The following is a 17,133-nucleotide window of genomic DNA, read 5'->3' as shown; positions in this document are numbered from 1 at the left end:
ATGCAGGCGGTAAAAATGTTGCAGCTTCTGGGGTGTCGACACATTACAGCCTTTTATGAATAAGGATGGCTTCGTACTATGAGAATGGCCTACCAGACTGCAGCAGAAGGAATTGTGTTGCTGTACGAATTGTGAGTGCGCCATTGCTTCGCATGCCTTGCCGTTATTTTCTGCCGGCGCTCCAGTAGCGAGCAGACCGCTCGAGAGATAGTTTAAAGAGAAAACTGGGCCGACCATTTCTACCATTTCTCAACCTTTAGTCCAATTTAAATGGGCGAATTTGCGCTTTTTGGCAATATCTTGTAAGAATCCCTATGCACTGGGAGCGTTCCGGTCTATTTATTGTTCAAACCATTTCTCTGTTTATTGAAGGACGCTTAGAATTTCTAGGGATTCTACTGGAGCGTCACCTAAAGTCTTAAAAAGAAATTCTTCAGCCTCAACAACTGAACACTTAACCCTGTAGTTTAGCCCAATTTTTGTCTACTTTTCAAGCTTGTCTCTGCATTTCTAATAAATTTCATTTCGGCTGTGCCTACGTGTCACATTCGCTCATGAGCCGCGCATCTCAGGCCAACTCCAAAATACCAATTTTCTCTACCAGCTCGCAACATTACTCACCGAGCACCAACCAATTTACCCACTCAATACGTTGCATCATTTACTTTAACGACATCTCCCATGTTACACTTTGTACATATTACCCTTCAACACATGTGTAGTTGCCTGCCTTAAATGACACAAATGTAAGAATAATATTGTCATTACCAGCATCAAAAAGTCACCGGTCGAATAGGAGTTATACTGCACATTACACAATAAAAATAATTCTATAACAGATTTGTTATTGGAATACTTTACATGTGTGCGAGCGGCAAGAGATGTGGTCCCATAGCCTCCTTTATACTCTGTGCCTGTCAACGCGCCGCGCGAACAATAAAGTTGCGCGGTCCCCTCGCTGAGGGCGCCGCTGACGTAGGGGTCGAGGCGCACGGGTACGAATGTCGGCGCGGGGCGGGAGCGCTGTAATTCGCTAGCGGGATAACTGTTCCTAAGCATGAGTCGTGCATATTCAGCATATTTACTTGTAAGGCCGACATCCACTAAGCATAACAAGTGATCATGATACTTGTTAGGCAATAGCACCTACGCTATATGACATTTTATGTCAGGCAGTTTCGAGAAATTGCGCATGGCTCGAAAAACTGCATGACTGCTCCGCTAGCACCAATGGTAATAGAAAAATTACAATGCTAGTCTACGCTGCAATAAAACAAAATTTAGGAAGCATTTATTTACACATTTCACAACAGCAATTGTGCTTCAAGAGTACCATGTAGAAGTGGTGTGATGAATAGCTGCCACAAGTAGGGAAAAAAGTTCACGGTGACTGCTGTCACTGATAGCACTTCAGGAGGCAGTTTGATTTCCAGATGATCGGAACAACTGCATCGCAGTATGCCATTGAGATCTGTAAGGAGAACAATTTTAGTATCAGCCGTTACTTTCAATGATTCAGCGCGTCGTACAAACGTTTTTTTTTATCTAGAAAAACAAGGAAAGACAAATATACGCGTTGCATCTTTCTGTTTCGATCACTCCAAAATAATCGTCGCAATAGGCAAAGCTCGTGTTTTTATTTTTTCACAGAATTGCGCAGTTAGCGAAACAAAAAATACTGCGCTGGAGCACATGTAACATACCACACAGACGAGCTAACCAGGGAGGAAGTTCGCATCGCAGTCCAGAAAATACACGTGCACATTTAATGTTAATATTACCTTACCTAAGCGTAATACACACACTTCTGGTGCTGTCATTATTTCTCACGGGGCTTAATGCGGTTGAGTGCGAGAAGGGAAACTAATATAGGCTTTGCAAGATTTGGTTTAACTCACTTTAAAGCAGTCATCTTCACAATAGGTAAATCTTGTGTTTCTATTTTATCGCAATTTTCGTAATTAGCGTATACTGCAAAAAAAAGCTTCGAAGGAGCACACTAACACACTACGCAGACGAGCTAGGCAAGGAAGCAACTAGCATTGCAGTCCAGAAAGCACAGGTGCGCATCTAACAATACTATGGCAGTATTGACGCTTAATAAACACATTGGTGCTGTCACTATTGTTTACAAGCCTCAAAGCAGCTGAATACTACGCAGCGATCGCCGGAAGGACAAAGCAAAGCTGGCACTTAACAGTTGGTGCAATGCTGTATTCCTGCAGCACCCGAAGGCAGAGAAAAGTAGAAGCATGACCTTGCACACAGCTGAACAGTCCACGAAACAGCGAGACAGCGGCAGAGCATGGCTATCCGGACCGCTTTGCAACACGGCGCACAAGGCACACTCACGACGCACCGGGCACTCGCCTGGCGAAGGTGACCCTACGTCGCTGTCGCCATCTCTTGCCAGCCAGTGGCGTAACTTGTCAACGGAGGAAGAGCGGCGGTGACGGCCGCGGAGCGTGGAGTTGACATGCACATGGTGGTCCTTACCGTGTGGGGTCACAATAATACTTGTTGCGGAACCTCTCAAAAATTCGTAAGTGACTTCAAAATTTCTGAAAAAAAGGTGATCAGTACATCGTTCAGTTTTTATACAATATTACCACAGCATTCTCAACATAATATACTTTGCATTATTTCTATAGAACTCCTCTGTGTTGCGTGAAATAACGCGTAAAACCGTGCCTATGGAAGCAATCGTCCACCCATACCAACTGCCCATAAGTTTACCCGCTGTTCTAGACAAAATTATTAGGCCCAGAAGTGATCCAAGAAGGAACCCTAGCTTTGCCTAATGCTGAAATAAAATGCAATATGCGATTCTTGAGCAACGGTTATATGTCGTAAAAGAAGACACTAAAACCTCAGAGATATCACATACGGAAGCCGGAACTCGGAATAATTCATGTTTGGCTGTTATTGTCACGTAGTATTGAAAAGCCCGGTAGCCAGAAACGAAGACACTAATGTGGCACTTAAATTAAACTCTTTATTTCGCTGGCTTGCATGCGCAAAAGAACTAAGCGGATCGGTGGCGGCAATAACAGCAAACGTGTTTGTCGGCCGTCTAACTATAAGAATGCCCGTTCCAGTCATGATCGCTCAATTTAAACCGGCGAGGAAACATCTAGATTAAGCCGCAAACGGTGACTAGCAAGCAAAACGTGGTGCATTGATGAAACACGCGCCAATGGCCGCAATCGTCGAGGCACATCTCGGCGCATCTTGCGCCACGAGTATGAACAAACAAAGAATGCAGATTTAATCAGCTCTCCAGAACCGGAGTGATAAGGCTGCATGTCGGCAGCAGTCGAAAAAAAGAAGAAATAAAGATTGGAATGGTTTGCGGCAATATTATTCAAAACCTTATAAAGGGCTTTATTCTAGGGCGAGCTCCGCTTGCTTGGGCTGCGTCGAGGTAGGGGCTTACAGGTTCTGACTCGAACAGCTGGTGCTCAAGTCTCGAGCCAGGGCGCTGGCGCCAAGTCATCGTCTTGTTTACAATTACCCCCCAGGAGAAGAAGTAGCCATTTGGCGACTTAAGGTGGCAGCACTACGTCTGGGTCGTAGTAGCCCTATTGCAAAAACCAGTGCTACTTGGTCCCAGCGGCCCAGCGCCATACCTGATTATGGTCCCAGTATGACGCTGGAAACTGGGCGCACTGGGACGCGGCATACTGGGACGCTCCGCACTGGCGGCACTGTTCGCCCGGAGAAAAAAAGGCGTGGGATGAAAATTAAAAACTAATAAGTAACGAAGCAAGTTAGGTACATAAAAAACCCTTAGAAAAGTAAAAAAAAAACGAGAAGAAAGCATGAGCGCACCAAGCATGCTTCGAACTCAGTCCCTAGGGACATATCAATCATTAGCTCACCACGCTAACCACTCGGGCACGCCGAGAACTGGAATGCTCTAAAACATTTCTGTATTTTATGTCATGACCCGCATTTATAAGGTTGGGACTTCATGTTACGCAGTCTACAGCCCATTGCTATACCGCTCTAACAATTACAACTTCTTGATCATTGGAGCTTGCTGTCTGCTCTCACGACTTGCAACTAATGCTCTGGGTGCCTATGCGCGCTATTTTGTGCACTGGAATCATTTTAACATGTGGAGCTTGACATCGCTGGCAAATTTACCAACGCCGGCTCTTCGGTGATGCTCTGCTACCGTGGGCGTAATTTTCGCTGAACACAAACCTTCAAGGAAAAAAGTGCGACCGACCTACAATACCGGCAAGCGCAGCAGCGATGACCCTATATTGCCTATAACTAAACCTTATTTGTATGTAAACATTTCGGGAAGCGTTGCGATAACCGAGGGCTCGGCTGCTTCATTCGCAGAGTAAGAGGAGCGCAAAAGCTTGCGAAACCCGCCCCATATTATGCAATACAAGCGCTGTATGTTGTTGTTTTTTCTCTCATGGGCCATCATTCGGTAAACTACTCTCTTCCTCGTTTTAGTTTTTCCTTCTGCTGTTTATACTGGGCCGTGGTGCAGGCTACGCTCGTCTGCGATTGAGCCCGCATTGAACATTTTGGCAGTAATCATTGTGTTAGAGTGCCCTTAAGATCAGCTGTGAAATTGGTTATGCATGGTAGATCACATTATTCAATTCCAGCTTTAGTTGCGTGTTAATCGTCAGTGTGACATGAGATGGTCGCTTTCGAAACGCTCGAAACGACCTATCGAAGCACGGAAACTCTAGAAAAAAGATACTTCCTTTGTTTTCTAGCAAATGCGCAACGACTTCGCAGCAAAAAGCGATTGCTTGAACCATATTTTTCATATGCGCCCCGATGGTCGATTGTGAGTACGCTGTTGCCCTGTTGGCCCCTGAGGGATGCTACTCCGGCTGACGCCGCAGGCCGCACCGGCTATACTGGGGCACTGGGACCAGTGCAGCCCAGCGCACATAACAGCGCTTCTCCCAGTGCATTGCGGATGCCAGTGACACACCCAGCGTCAAAAGGCTAATCCCAGCGTTTTTCTCCCATCGCACCAGTGCAGCTAGTGTCTTCCGTTACTGCTAAAGTGAATATCGCAGACCTCCAGCGTGCCCAGCCGATCAAGTGCAAAACCAGCGCGAAAATCGTACTGGTTTCGCACTGGAGACGCTGGTTTTTGCAATAGGGAGGGGTTTAACTGAGAGACATGAACGTCTCAGGCCCACGTCGTCGAAGGTCTGGCGAAGGCATGATGATCTCAGAAATGTAGTTATGGTGAGGTGCGCTCAATGATGCAGTTGGGTTCTTGGTATTTCGACAGCAGCTTGGAGGAGAGGACAGGCGGTGTAGAAGGTACACGTATCCAAACACGGGCTTGTGGAAGAAAGCTATCGGTGGCGTGAGAGGCGTCAAAACGAGTTTTCTGTCGGCCCTGGTCGCAAGACGAAAAAGAACGGGTGAGCTTCGTGCACTCCTCAGCGTATTTAGAGGCTTCAGACACGCTGGTGGATTCAGAAGTGTCGGGTCGGTAAGGTAGTATGGTGTCGCGTGGTGAAGATGGCTCACGTCCATATAATAGTAAAAATGGCGAGAATCCCGTAGTGGTCCGCGTAAAGGTGTTTTATTCATACGTGACGAAGAGTAGCAATGTATCCCAGTTGAATGGTCGGCAGCCACGTATATTGACAACATGTCGCCTAGGTATTGCGGTTGAATCTTTCAGTCAGACCATTAGTCTTCAGGTCGTTGGCCGTTGTAGTGCGATGCGTGATGTTACATTGCTGCAGGAGGAACGAAACAACTTCAAACAATAATACACGACCTCGGTCGCTCAGCAATACCTGCTGCTCTCTGTGACGAATGACGAAATGGTGTAAAATGAAAGCGTCAACATTTTGCGCCTTAGCAGCAGGCAGAGCGGCGGTTTCGCCTAGTGGGTAAGACGATCTACAGCTACAATGGATCAGCAGTTTCTGGCTGCAGTCTAGGAGAGCGAGTTGTAGAGGTCAATGCCTGTCTAAAGGCCTGGATGGGCAAAGGAGAGGCTACATGGGGCCGGTGTAATGGCGATGGCCGAGCTTGCGATGTTGACAATCAAGGCATACGTCTTGAATTCTCCAGCGTGAGCTGCGCGCGGGTCAGTGTGAAATGAAGCCCAGATTTCCTAATGTAAGTGTCGAAGAATGACATTCAGCCATTGCGGCCGGAAGAAAGATAATATTGGCGTTATAAGATGCCATTGCGAATTGTGAAATGAGCAGCCTGGCGGCGAATTGCACAAGGCGTCGAAATTGTCGAAGGGTACATGGTATATGGCGAGCATGTGGCTGAGTGTGTGGTTAAGACGTTTCGTAAGCCCGTTCGTGTGAAGGTGGTGAATTTGTGACGAAGCACGACGTATTTCGTCAACAACTCGGAAAAGAATGCAGTGGCCACGGTAGGTAAGTAGTTTATGGGGAGCTCCATAGCGGAGTATGACGTCGTGCAGAAGGAAGTCAGCAATGTCATTGACACAGTTGGATGGAATGGCTCGGATAATGGCATACTGTGTTTCATAATCGGTGGCTACAGCCGTCCATCTGTTTCCTGAAGACGACTCCGGGAAGGGCCCTATGAGCTCAAGGCCAAGGCGAAGAAACGACTTAGTCGGGATGGCAATCGGCTGCAGGTGTGAGAAGGCAGAAAAGAGTTTCTTCCGCCGCCTACACATTTCGCAAGCGGCTACATAACGTTGGATGGAGCAATAGAGTTGAGGTCAGAATAAACGCCGGCGCAAGCGATCGTATGTGCGTGAAAGGCCGACAGTACCTGCTATAGGAACGTCATGCATTCGTTCGCGAACGGCTGAGCGTAGTTTTTGGGGAATTACCAGCAAGTGCACAGCGCCATCAGGTTGTATGCTGCGGTGGTACTGCCTGCTCTCATGCAGCAAGAACACGGCGAGAGATGATTCACGTTGTCTGTGCGGAGGCGGCTGATAAGAGAGCTGAGGATTGGGTCCAATCGCTATTCGTCGGTGATGTGGGAGAAGTAGGATACAAAGAAGACACAGGGGTCCGACTCATGGTCTGTAGGAAAATGGTATCGATGGGATAACGTGACAGGCAGTCTGCATCCTTGTGTAGCCGACCGGATTTGTGTAAAACGAAAAAGGTATATTCCTGCAAGCGTAGTGCCAAGCGGCCGAGGCGGGCAGCAGGATCCTTAAGAGAAAATAGCCAACACAAGGCGTGGTAGTCGGTAATAACGGTGAAGGGCCGGCGAAACAAGTAGGGTAGGAATTTTCCAATGGCCCAAACGGGAGCCAGGCACTCCCATTCCGTAATAAAATAGTTCTGCTCCGGTCAAGACAGCAGGCGGCTGGTGTACGCAATCACCCAATGTTGGCGATGTTGTCTCTGTGCCATAATGGCATCAATCCCTCGGCCACTGGCGTCGGTGCGAATTTCCGTCACGGCAGATGGGCTGAAATGGGCGAACACAAGTGGGTTGGCGAGAAAGCCTATGAAGCTGGAGAACCAGTTAACCTGCTGTAGTCCCCCCAAAAAAAGGAGCGCCTTTCTTCACCAGATTAGTGAGAGGGCAAACGACGGCTAAGTTCGGGAAGTACCGGTGCAGATAAGAACACTGTCCTTTATTACTGCGGACATCACGGGGTGAACGGGGTATGGAAAAGCACTGACAGCGCGAACTTTGTCAGGATCGGGTTGCACGCCAGTGGCGTTCACCAAATGGCCAGGCACTTTAAGTTCCCGGCGAACAAAATTGCCCTTCTTTGAGTTCATTTGAAGTCCGGCACAGCGGAAAAGAGCCAAGGTGGACGAAAGGTGACGGCGAGGGCTTTCAAATGAGATGAGAAAACAATCACGTCCTGCAAGTAACATACCATCGTCGTCCACTTGATGCCGCGGAGTAAGGAGTCCGTCATCCGTTCAAACGTGGCAGGGGCAATACAGTCCGAAAGGCATGACCTTAAATTGGTAGTCTATCGGTTGTGACGAAAGCTGTCTTCTCGCGGTCTTGTTCATTAACAGAGATTAGCCAGTAGCCGCTACGAAGGTCGACAAAGGAAAAGCAGCGGGCTTCATATAAACAATGAAAGGCATCGTCTATTCGCGGAGCGGATAGATACCTTCTTTGTCATCTTGTTCAGATATGTAAACCATCAAATGTATCGTCTACTCACGGAGCGGGTAGACACCTTCTTTGTCATCTTGTTCAGGATATGGCCAGGGGCTGTTCAAAAGTTCGATGATGTCGTTTCCCAACATCTTGTCGACCTCCTGCTGGATGACTTGGAACTCAGAAAAGGACCCACATAAGGGCTACGATCTACAGTTCTTGCACCACTGGTGTCAATGCGATGAGTCACAACTGAAATTTGACCCAGAGGACTGGTGACAACGCAAAAATGTCCGTGAAAACAACAAAAGTCCGTGAAGGCAATCGTTGCGGAAATGATTTGTAATAGTGGTGGAAATGCAGGGGCTTGAAAGACGCTTGAAGGTGGGCCAGGCATGAGATCAAAGATATTGCAGTCTGTGACAGGGGACAAAGTAGCAGAGACATTCATTCGGGAAGACCTTGAAGCGACAGATAGAAGTTCAGGAAAGCAAAATTGGTGCTATTGTGGGTAACGCGTACGATGAGGCGGAGAAGAACGACGTTGTGGTGGAGAAATTTCTCCGTGATGGAGCAAGCAACATAGTCACCATCATGCACAGGTGGGAAAGGTGACAGAGGTGGGCAAGCGAGCGAACTCGGAGGAGTGAAGGCGGGGTGTAGCTTGCCGATCTTCTGAGCAGATAGGTAGGTCGAAACGAAGAAGGCCGCGGCAGAAGGCGATTAGGGCAGAGTGGGCCTTTAAGAAGTCAAGACCGATGATCACATTGCGAGTACACTGCTTGAGGACCGTGAACAAAACAGAGATGTGATGGCCCGTGAGGGTGACTGGTGCAGTCAACGGGCCAGGGACGGCAGTAGTACTTCCATCGGCAACACGAATAGTGGGCGAAGCGGCGAGGGGGGGGGACTTTTTTGAGGTTGCGGCAAAACAATCAGCTCGTGACGGAGACTTGCGTGCCAATGTCAATGAGGGCAGAGACAGAAACGCCATCCACAAAGATGTAGAGGAAATTACAGGGCGAAGCAATGGGCAGTAGATTTCTAGGTTTGGGTACGAATAAAGCGTCGCCTCCGGGAGCTACATAACTTATTTCTCATTAGGCGGCCGGCGGAGGACGGGAGTAACTGCGCGAAGAGGCGAATGGGAGCAGTGGGCTGGCGGGTGGAAGGAAGAACGGCTGTATCCAGCAGTAAACGGAGCGGTCTCGGTGCAGGGTGGCTCTTAACGAGACGAGACATGGTGGGGGCCATAGTCGGAGTAGCAGTCAACGTTCGGGAAAGGGCTGGGTTGTGAGGGCCAGCGGCTACGGCAGTGGCGAGAGATGTGGCCTACAGACGAGAACGTGAAAGAGATCGGCCAAACGTCAAGGGTGCGCCACTTATCACTATTACGGTACCGGTAACGTGTATAGTTGTTGCAGGACGTAGCGGAAGCGCCCATGAGAGGGATGGGGGTCGAACTCTCGTGTTGCACAGTGCGGCTACAGAGGACGTCCAAATTGGTAACACTCTGACGGACGACGACTTGTATAAGACATATAGTCGCCAGGGTGCTGTCCGAGAAGGAGCAGCGGATGCAGCAGGAGCGAGTGTTTCCGGATAACGATGCAGGAAGTGGGTCCCGTGTTTAGGGTTTGAAGGCTGCCTTAGGGTCGGCAGATACTGGTACGTGGAGCTAGCGGCGGTGTTGGGGAGCAGGTGCGATGCGCAATGCGTCGGTGCTTGGCCTGCTTGAAGGGCCTATAAACCTGCAGAACAGAGTCAACCGTAGAGCTGTTCCGACAGAGTAGAAGGTTAAACGCATTGTCGGCTAGGCGTTTCAGGATATGTCCCACCTTATTAGTTTCGGTTGTGCCTTCGTCATCTTTACGGCACAGGGCCAAACCGTCCTGTATATAGGCTATATAGGACTCGGCAGATATCTGGGCGAGAGTGGCAAGGTCCAACTTGCCGGCGATTTGACGACCAGATGGCTTTACAAACAGGTCACATAATTTTCTTTGCAAAAATCTAAGGAGGGGATTTGCTTCATGGGTTGCGAACCACATGCGTGAGGTACCAGGAACTTAGAATATGACACTGGTCAGCATTAGCGTGGCGTCCCACCTGTTAACACAATAACGATCATAAAGCGACAGCCAGTTCTCGACATCCACCTCATCTGCACCTTATAATGGGCCAGGGTTACGGGGTGAGCCATGACGACAGTTCGCGTAGCAGAGATGGATGCAGCCGCGTCGATAATTATCGCGTTTCCGAGGTGACGGTCGTTGCGGAGTTCTAGCATGGGGTCGTCTCGACCCAGCGACCACCACCATAGATGTTAGGGGAAAGTATTTATTGAGACCTGCGCTGCGATGGGCGGCACTCGACGCACAGACGCATAGCGCCGACCAGAATCCATCCTGCCTGTGTCGTCGACTTCTAAAACAGCACTTCATCTTTCACGCGTTCCTTGGTCGCCGTCGTCTGCAAGCACACCACTTCGCCGCTCATGCGTTCCCGGTAACAATATTTATTAAATCTTAAACAGATAAAGCATACTGTAGGCTTTTGTTTGGTGCCGCATAAAGCTATCCTGCCTTTTGAAGCTGCTTGCTGTCTGTCATTTAAGCGCATATCTGGTTTTAAGAAAAAAAAAGGTGCTTCGCTCTCTGAGATTGTTGTCTTCCTCTCTTATGTGCCTACGCAGTTTGGTATCAGCATCACATGGATACACAAGCTCAAAAATCTCAACTTGATCAAGAAATGTTACACTATTTTGACCTCCCGGCCCCTCACCGTGGTAAAATATTAGGTTTGCAATTCGCATGCTTTCATTTTATTCCCCTATCTGCTTCGATAACATCCAATGAAGACGTCGATTCGTACTCGTGATGTAACTCTTGAACCACTGCAAGTACAGCTCATGAGTGTGCTTTATATACGAAGCAGTTCTAACCACTAATGTGGTTTATTTTCTTGTTTATTTAATGTGTATCTTATATCACGCTTGTTATCTTATATCAAATCGGCATGCTGTTCATACCCAGAAAGTCTGGGCAAGGTAACTTTAAAAAGGGAAGTCTATCAACAGTGTTTCTGCGATCCTAATGTTGGACCACAACTACCAACATATCCATATATCTCCCCTCCATATGCCTGTCGTAAGCTGCAATATATTGTCCAAGATGGATGATATCTTTTTATATGATAGTTACCAACTCATCGTTATCGCAGAAAAACATTTCAATTTAAAATCTCCTTAGGTATAGAGAGGGCCTACAAGGAATTTTTGAAAGGTATCGAAAGGGCCTGAAAATGAAAGAGAAATAGGCATGAGCAGGCCATGTAGTGCGAAGAGAGGATAGCCGATGGTCGCTTAGGGTAACATATACTGCATTCCAAGGGAAGGAAAGCGTAGCAGGGGGCGGCAGAAAGTTGGGTGGACGGATGAGGTTAAGAAGCTCGCAGGGGTCAAGTGAGTGCAGCTAGCACAGGACCGGGTTTATTGGAGACACATGGGGGAGATCTTCGCCCGGCAGTGGTTATAGACAGGCTGATAATGATCATGATGATCGAAAGAGCAGACAGCTCAAGTCAATCTATATGTAACTGTAAAGGCAATATTCCACAATGTATTCACAATTAGGTGGGGCGTACGTGAATGTTCGACTTAGTGGGACTCGCTTGCTTGATTTCAGTCTGCAGGTTACTATCTGGGTCCATGGCTAGAAAAATGTTTTCGGCACGTAAAAGGGGCATCGATTGTTGATCTGCCCTAATTAGCGACCGACGGCCCCCTTGATAAACGATTGCAGTCCACCACGCTTCCCAACGTGCACCTAGACCTCAATTGGTTAGGACCTTTAAAAGCAGAGCTCTATCGTCCTAAAACCGCATAATAAATTATCCGTTCACTTTCACTAATGGTAGGCTTATTCGACTGCTTTAGAGCTCCTTACAACGTCCTCATCAATTTGGTTGAAATAAAACTACATCTATGTGGTGGAAGAAATCACATCGATATCGGTACTTTGAAGGGATCAATGTAAGCGATAGATTTAGTTGAGGTTCCAGCCTGCACTAACATAGATCATGGGAACCAGACATGTCCATGTGTGCATCATGTGCACTTGTTTGTGCATCACCAGATACATCATGTGTGCTTGCTTGTGTGCATCATATGCAGGCAAGCTGTAAGGCAGCGACACAGGGAAGAAACATTTATTCTTCGTAGCCTTTTCTCAGCAAAAGCCTAAAGATTAAAGATTCGAAAAGTTTAACATAGTTAATATGGCCAGAGTTTGCCGCCATCATAAGAGTCAATTACTGAGCTTACATGAAGTATTTCGCTTAGCTAAATCAAAGCATAATTTGCGAAAGCATAAGATTAGCGTAGTAATCTTGGAATATGGTAGATATACTTGGCCCTGCGGCAATCTTCTCGCCTGTTTGTTTCACGCCGGTTAGAATGGGGGAACACACGAGCTGCGTTTTTAAGGGTCTGACATAAAAGCTTTAAAGGCTTTCATTTTCTGCTATTCCTGTTGATCCTCTATCGCATACTTTCACTCGTGCTGCACATCTTTAGATTCTTGCTTGTGTTATCGAAAGCACACTTATTAGCATTTAGTAGCAAGTCACAAGAAAATATGGAACGCAGGCTGTCGTGGACATAAAGTCCCGCTTTGCCCAAACCTTATGAACGAGCCTGCATCACCTATGGTCAGCGCGTCTAGCTCGGAATACATGTGCCCTGGAGGGGAACATTCCGACATCAGCATTCCAGCTTAGTGGCGCAGCCAGTGTTTGAAGAGCCTTTTAATTAGGCCCGCGAAAAGTATAAAGCTTCTCGTTTAGCTGATACTCCATGTTTTCAACGTGAAAGTTACGTGCCCTTTTGAGGCATCGACTTGTGAACGAAATCTCAAGGGGATGGTACTGACAAGTGCGAGCTGGCAGGTGACGTCACCGTGAACTGACTGGTCGTCGGCTTGTGTTGCGCCACAAAAGCAGATGACATGGTTGAATCAGCAGGCGCTGTCGGCTCGGACTTTCTCATAAATGTCGGACGGCAAATTAGAAACCAGCCCTCCAGAAATCCCGAGTTAGACACACTGTTCCTCCGTTACGCAGACACGTTTGTACGGCTTGAACAAACCGGGACTCTTTCTCTCTTTACATATGTGTATATAATATATATGTGGAGTCCCTGTATATGTATATGTATATCTGTGTGTGTGTGTGTGTGTGTGTGTGTGTGTGTGTGTGTGTGTGTGTGTGTGTGTGTGTGTGTGTGTGTGTGTGTGTGTGTGTGTGTGTGTGTGTGTGTGTGTGTGTGTGTGTGTGTGTGTGTGTGTGTGTGTGTGTGTGTGTGTGTGTGTGTGTGTGTGTGTGTGTGTGTGTGTGTGTGTGTGTGTGTGTGTGTGTGTGTGTGTGTGTGTGTGTGTGTGTGTGTGTGTGTGTGTGTGTGTGTGTGTGTGTGTGTGTGTGTGTGTGTGTGTGTGTGTGTGTGTGTGTGTGTGTGTGTGTGTGTGTGTGTGTGTGTGTGTGTGTGTGTGTGTGTGTGTGTGTGTGTGTGTGTGTGTGTGTGTGTGTGTGTGTGTGTGTGTGTGTGTGTGTGTGTGTGTGTGTGTGTGTGTGTGTGTGTGTGTGTGTGTGTGTGTGTGTGTGTGTGTGTGTGTGTGTGTGTGTGTGTGTGTGTGTGTGTGTGTGTGTGTGTGTGTGTGTGTGTGTGTGTGTGTGTGTGTGTGTGTGTGTGTGTGTGTGTGTGTGTGTGTGTGTGTGTGTGTGTGTGTGTGTGTGTGTGTGTGTGTGTGTGTGTGTGTGTGTGTGTGTGTGTGTGTGTGTGTGTGTGTGTGTGTGTGTGTGTGTGTGTGTGTGTGTGTGTGTGTGTGTGTGTGTGTGTGTGTGTGTGTGTGTGTGTGTGTGTCGGACTATCTTTCACATAATAAACTGGTCTTACGTCTGTATGTCAATGATGATTGACAGGCGATAATAAAAGCAGAGATTAAAATATTGTCACCAACACACGTAGCAAACAGAACAACAACCGAGCAGCCCTTTTTTTTAATCAAGCGAAGCTCGAGACAGACGAGGACGGCGCTCAGCTACCCGCCAAGACATTCGGCCACATGGTGGCGCTAGAAGATGGGCAGCGGTGTGGCACTGCCCCCCTTCCCAGAAGCATCGACCGGATGCCGCAAACGTAGCGGATCAATAGATAAGCGGGGCAAGGTATACGGGAATCTCTGGCTCTGGTTTGGACCCTAAAATGGTTTAACGATTGTAATAAGGCTTCATTCTGGCGACGTAAACTATTTCAGACTTCGGGTGCCGAGAGGAGCGGACAGTGCCTCGTAGTAGCACCTCGTAGTTCACCGCGCTGAGGCGACGGAGCACCCGTAGGGTTCAAAGTAACGGCGCAGAAGCTTTTCAGAGCGCACCCGCAACCGCATTGGGCTCCAAACCCAGACTTGATCGCCGGGAGTGTAAGTCACCTCTCGGTGTCGCAGGTTGTAGCGCTGGGCGTCGTGTACTTGTTGGTGCTGAATTCGCTGTCGGGCAATTTGGCGTGCGGCTTTTGCGTCACGCATAAATTGGTCAGCCCCCACGAGAGTGGAGGGAGCAAAACCCGAAAGAAGCATGGCATCCAGCATAGTCAGAGGTTCGCGTCCATGGACCAAATGTAATGGAGTGAAGCGTGTGGTTTCCTGGAGCGCAGTGTTGTATGCGAACGTGATGTACTGCAGAATTCGGTCCCAATTCCCATAATCGTCGTCTACACACATAGAAATCATGTCGGCAATTGTCTTGTTCAGCCGCTCAGTTAGTCCATTAGTTTGAGGATGATACGCAGTTGTTTTGCAGTAGGTGGTGCCACTGAGTCGAAGGACCTTGCTCGTGAGTGCCGACGTAAACGAAGTTCCCCTGTCAGTTAAGACGACTGTTGGGGCGCCGTGACGGAGTACGATGTTGTGAATGAAGAAGGCCCTAGTCTCCCAGTGGCAGCTGAGGTAGTCAGTGGAAACCGCTATATACCTGTTACCCATGCAGGACTTCGGGAATGGGCGCAGTAAGTCCATGAAGACCTGTTGAAATGGGAATTTCGGGGGATTGATAGGCTGCAGGAGGCCAGCTGGTTTAATGGGCGGTGTCTTCCGCCGCTGGCACTCACGGTAGGTACGGACGTAGCGGTGCACAACGGCAGCTAGCCTGGGCCAGTAGTACTTTCGGCGTATCCGTGCCAATGTGCGGGAAAAACCGAGATGGCCGGAAGAAAGGTCGTCGTGGCACGCACGAAGACCTTCGTCATGAAGCGTGGTGGGTACTACTAGCAAATAAACAGTTTCTGTTGGACCGTAGTTCTTCTTGTAGAGCACACCATCGCGCAATCAAAATGACGACAGTACGCGCCTGAAGAGCTGAGGAGGAGATGACACGGTTCCTTCGAGGCATTCGATGAGGGGCAAAAGTTCAGAATCCGCCCGCTGCTTTCGGGCTAAGGTGGACGACGTGATAACACCGAGGAAAGCGGTATCGTCGTCGCAGCCGTAACGTGTGGCAGGGAGTAGGGGCGCGGGACAGAAAGTCAGCATCACTGTGTTTCTCGCCGGACTTGTGCACGATAGGAACGTCAAATTCGTGCAACAGAAGGCTCCATTGAGCAAGCCGACCCGATGTATCTTTCAGGTTTGCCAGCCAACACAGTGAGTGATAGCGCTCACGACACGAAACGGACGACCGTACAAGTACGGACGAAATTTCATGACTGCCCACACAAGAGCGAGGCACTCCTTTTCCGTAGTTGAATAATCAACTTCAGAACGAGACAAAGTGCTACTGGCGTAAGCAATGACGCGTTCTGCACCGTCCTGCCCCTGAACAAGGACCGCACCGAGGCCAACGTTACTGGCATCCGCGTGCAGTTCCGTGTCGGCCTCTTTGTCGAAGTGGCCAAGTATAGGTGTACATTGGAGACGGGACTTGAGTTCCGTGAAAGCTTTTTCCTGGTCGGGACCCCAAAAGAACGGTTCGGTGTCTTTTGTCAGGCGGGTCAGAGGCTCAGGGATCGTGAAGAAATTGTGAACAAAGCGACGATAGTACGCGCAGAGGCCGAGAAATCGACACAAGCTTCGTTTATCTTCTGGTTTTGGGGAATGAAGCGACAGCGGCCGTCTTTTCTGGGTATGGGCTAACACCTCGAGCGCTGACAATGTGGCCGAGAAATTGCAGCTCATTAAAAGCGAAGTGGCATTTTTCGGGTTTTAGAGAGAGACCAGCAGATCGGATGGCCTCGAAAACAGCGCGCAAACGTTTCAGGTGCTCGTCGAACGTGTCCGAGAAAATTACAACGTCGTCGAGATATACGATGCATGACTGCCACTTCAGGCCAGAGAGTACAGTGTCCATCATTCGTTGAAATGTTGCAGGGGCCAAGCACAGGCCAAACGGGAGCACTTTAAACTCATACAAACCGTCCGGCGTAATAAAAGCGGTTTTCTCACGGTCTTGCTCGTCAACCTCTATTTGTCAATATCCACTGCGGAGGTCAAGTGACGAAAAGTAAGTGGCATGGCGAAGGCGATCGAGGGAGTCGTCCATGCGCGGCAGTGGGTACACATCCTTCTTCTTGACGTTGTTAAGGCGTCTATATTACCCGCAGTCTCTAGGTTCCATCCTTCTTCGCGACAAGGACAACAGGCGAAGCCCACGGGCTCGTCGACGGTTGAATAATGTCGTCCTGGAGCATTTCTGTTACTTGGCGGCGGATGGCGTCGCGTTCTTTTGAAGACACCCGGTAAGGTCGATGATAGAGTGGATGTTGGTCGTCGGCAACTATAATTTGGTGCTTCGTTAGTGGTGTCTGTCGGACCTTGGAGGTTGATGCAAAACAATCGCGGAACGAATTGACAAGATTCTCTATGCAGCGTTTCTGACAGGGCAAGAGGTGTGGGTTCACATTGGTCTGAATTGCTGTAGACGTCGCATTGTCGAGGTCTGACGTGTTCGATAACGTGTACTGGCCTGTACTTTCTCCAAGATCTTCAAAATAAGCGACCGTCGTGT

The sequence above is a fragment of the Amblyomma maculatum genome, chromosome 10 (assembly GCF_055883805.1).
Source record: "Amblyomma maculatum isolate TAMU_Amacu chromosome 10, ASM5588380v1, whole genome shotgun sequence".
NCBI classification, from domain to species: Eukaryota; Metazoa; Arthropoda; class Arachnida; order Ixodida; family Ixodidae; genus Amblyomma; species Amblyomma maculatum.
Note: the sequence above shows the minus strand (reverse complement) of the source record.